Raw genomic sequence first — 4562 nt, 5'->3', positions numbered from 1 at the left:
TTAAATTTTCCATTCTGATAATTTTATATTTTACATTCTGATAATATAAAATATTGCATTCTGATAATATAAAATTTTTCATTCTGATAATTTTAAATTTTATATTCTGATAATTTAAAGGAAATTTCCATTCTGATAATTTAAAGGAAATTTCCATTCTGATAATTTAAAGGAAATTTCCATTCTGATAATTTAAATGAAATTTCCATTCTGATAATTTAAAGGAAATTTCCATTCTGATAATTTAAAGGAAATTTCCACGTTGAGATAAAAGTTATTTTAGTTATACCAGAAGTTCATAATATATATTTTACGAGAGAAGTATCATATTAGATCATTAAAATTAAACATTTCAAATTACCGCCTGAGGATTTATACCATCCGTATAAAGTCCGGTAATTTTAATCAAACATTTTCCAAACTTCGATAAAATTTCCATAGACAATAAAATGATGAGAGGGGGTAAAATATTTGACAAATTTTGTGACGACGAATACCTATCTCATGAGATATATATTATATACTTATGGCTATACTTAATAACAGCAATTTTACTTTGAATAGAAGTACACCATTCATTTATAACTTTTTCGCGTTCATCTACCAGCGAAATAATATTTTTGAATTTGAAAATAATAATCCTTTGTAGAGCGGCTTTCTCAGGAGCTAATTTACAATTCCTTTTGGTCTCAGAAATTAACGATTCTCCTGAAGTCCATTTGTCGTTTGTACTCGAGGTTATTTTAAGCAATGGCCTTTTAGAGGGGGGAAGTGGGGGTCCTCATTGAACGGGGACAAAGGACTCTTTGTCTTTGTCGGATGGGAACGCGACCCCTGGCGTCATAGGCTGCTTATTAGTGCGAAAATATCGGGTCTCTCTCTCTCTCTGCGGAATTTGCGAATGTCTGCTTGCCACGCGTTTTCCATTTCTGCCATTTCCTATTTGCATTTGCAAATTTAGATACTGTCTTTTTGGGGCGAAACGTATCGGTTACCTTTCGTATTCGAAGTCTACCGGGAAAGTAACGTCAAAAGTTTATAATTACGTACCTAATAAGTGTGAGTTTTAGAGGGGTACTTGACCAGTCTTCCAAAACGGTGTACGAGTCTGTAGCTTTGCTTAGGGATGTGCGGATAGGGATATTTCAAACAGATTCAAATACGATTCGAATATCCCAACTCGAAAACCAAATCGGTTATTCGAAAAAAACGGTTATTATTCGTTTCCCAAAATAAATTATTCGAAAATTCGATTTTTCAAAACGATTATACGAATTAACGAATATTTGGTTTCAGCTGTGTAAGGTCGGACTCTAAACGATTATTCGTTCGAATATTCGGTTTAAACGGCCTAAAAAACGCTTCGCGTGGAAGGGGAAATCTGTGTGATTAATTTCATCCACATTTCGATACGAATAACCGTTCTATATTCGCTTTATAACTGTTATTCTCTTTAATATTAAGTAATCGTTTTTTTAAATTGGTTACCCTATTTTATTTTTCGAAAAACCTTTATAAAATCAATTAGTTGTTTTTTTTATTTAATATCCGTCATTCGATTTGATTAATCGTTTAAATAACCGAAGAATATTGAACAATTCGGTTATTCGTACACCTCTGGTTTTGTCTGTACTAAAGTTATTTACATATTAGACATTTTAAGCCAGCCTCTTTAAAACGTTTTCATGGGGTGGCTTAAATTAACTTAATAAGTCAACTTTTTGTGACAATTAATCAAACCTCCTCAATTATAATAATACCATAAACCTTAAAAATTTTAAACTTCTTTCAAAAATAAAACAATTATTTTTTAAATCTAGAAAACTAATAATTCTATTTAAAATTAAAAAAACAAGTGGAAGTTAGATAATTGATAGTTACAACAATTAATAACGTTATAATGTAGAACAATTCTGTATTTGGCTCGTAAAGGTCCTATTCAATTTGTAAATAATATAGAAAATTTTGTATATGGGTCGTAAAGGTCATATTCAATTTGTAAATAATGTAGAACAATTTTGTATTTGGGTCGTAAAGGTATAATAATTTTATATAATAGCCTTAAAGGTCCTATTAAATTTGTAAATAATGTAGAATAAAGGTCCTATTAATTTTTGTAAATAATGTAGAATTAAGGTCCTATTAAATTTGTAAATAATGTAGATTAAAGGTCCTATTAAATTTGCAAATAATGTTGAATGAAGGTCCTATTAAATTTGTAAATAATGTTGAATGAAGGTCCTATTAAATTTGTAAATAATGTAGAATGAACGTCCTATTAAATTTGTAAATAATGTAGAATGAAGGTCCTATTAAATTTGTAAATAATGTAGAATGAAGGTCCTATTAAATTTGTAAATAATGTAGAATGAAGGTCCTATTAAATTTGTAAATAATGTAGAATGAAGGTCCTATTAAATTTGTAAATAATGTAGAATGAAGGTCCTATTAAATTTGTAAATAATGTAGAGCAATTTTGTATATGGACCTTAAAGGTCCTATTCAATTTGTAAATAATGTAGAGCAATTGTGTATATGGACTTTAAAGGTCCTATTAAATTTGTAAATAATGTAAAGCAATTTTGTATATGGACCTTAAAGGTCCTATTCAATTTGGTAAATATTGTAGAATCAAGGTCCTATTAAATTTCGTAAATAATGTAGAATCAAGGTCCTATTAAATTTGGTAATAATGTAGAATCAAGGTCCTATTAAATTTGGTAAATAATGTAGAATCAAGGTCCTATTAAATTTGGTAAATAATGTAGAATCAAGGTCCTATTAAATTTGGTAAATAATGTAGAATCAAGGTCCTATTAAATTTGGTAAATAATGTAGAATCAAGGTCCTATTAAATTTGGTAAATAATGTAGAATCAAGGTCCTATTAAATTTGGTAAATAATGTAGAATCAAGGTCCTATTAAATTTGGTAAATAATGTAGAATCAAGGTCCTATTAAATTTGGTAAATAATGTAGAATCAAGGTCCTATTAAATTTGGTAAATAATGTAGAATCAAGGTCATATTAAATTTGGTAAATAATGTAGAATCAAGGTCCTATTAAATTTGGTAAATAATGTAGGTCGAGCGATGTAGGTCCTATTCAATTTAGAAATTAATATACTTTATATATTTTTCTCTACACTAAATGTAGGATGTGGTACGCGAGGGGAGAGATGTGGTTTAGTGGAACGTGCTTGCTATATAGTTTAAAAGTCATTGATGTGCGCGCGCGTGTGTTTAACTTAGCTCAAACATTTGCCAAACACATGTGTTCTCTTTTTTTTTTCGTTCTGTACAAAGTCTCATTTATCAGGCTCGCCGGAAGCCCGGTCTCTCAGCCACCACCGTCCGCGCAAAGAGACAACTTAAAAGCAGACCCTCCTCACACTCTACTTCCGTTTCTCGAAGAAAAAATCTCTTACGCAAAAGATTAATCCTATTAAAAAAGTTAAATCGAATTTCTCATACTGAAGTTTCAAAAAAAGTCTCGACTCTCTTCTAACCAAAACCTTTGTTCGAATCTGCAAGTAACGAAGCCACTGGATTACTAACCAGCCTCATAAAAATCAATGAATTGACGGGTTAAGCTAACCCTCAAAAACCTGTAGGGAAAATGTTAGAGTTGTAAGTCGGAAAAATTTCGGAAAATTACCGAGGCCATTTTTCCGGAAATTTTTCCGTCTTTTTCTGAAAAAAAGAAAAAAAAAGTTTTAATTCTATTATTAACCTAATACTGTTAGCAAATTTAAATTACTCGGCATTTTCAACTCATTTTATCGAATCTAAAAGTAAAACTAAACCTCTAATCTAGTTTAGAATAATAACCAAAAATTAACGTATGTTTAAATTTTTTATTTTTCCGATTTGTATAACATTTTCAATCATCCTCCCAGAAAATCGCCTAGAAGTAATATTTCCGAGAGCCTGAACTTGCAAGTCACTGTTTATATAGTACTTGTTAAAATAATGGACATTTTTCACCTTTACGGCAGCAACAAGCGTTCCCTTTTAACTAGGTAGCTTTTTTTGACATATTAAGGTTGGCGAAAACACGACGTTCTGTTTACAGGTGAAAAGTTTCCATTATTTCCACAAGCACTATTCGCGACCGAAACGAGTCTAGGTGGCGTAACGGCGCTAGCTTCTCCGAGGTAGCGTCTATGATTTAGCGTCTGCTACAGAAAAAGTCATAAGAACGTTTTTTCTTAAATAAACTTATAAAGTCAAATTTACGAATAACGATGAGGAAAAACTAATAGCGTCTGCTTTAGCCGCTACCTATCTAGGTACTTTCAATGGCGAACCAAAGGCGATAGTTTTCAGTCGCGAATATAAACAATACCTTGCGGGTACTGGCTCTCGGAAATATTATTTCTTAGAGATTTCCTGGGAGGATGATTATCATGATTTATTTAAGCGCCTATTGGGAAACGTTTCTAGGAAATTTTTCAGCATTTAATTTTTCTGGAAAATTAACAACTCTAGAAAATTTTATTGTACATTATTAACCAGTGTAAGTATTTACAAAGCACGGAGGATTAAAATTAATCCAAGTTAT

The sequence above is a fragment of the Leiobunum rupestre genome, chromosome 3 (genome assembly GCF_980474605.1).
Source record: "Leiobunum rupestre chromosome 3, qqLeiRupe1.1.hap1, whole genome shotgun sequence".
Lineage (NCBI taxonomy): Eukaryota > Metazoa > Arthropoda > Arachnida > Opiliones > Sclerosomatidae > Leiobunum > Leiobunum rupestre.
Note: the sequence above shows the minus strand (reverse complement) of the source record.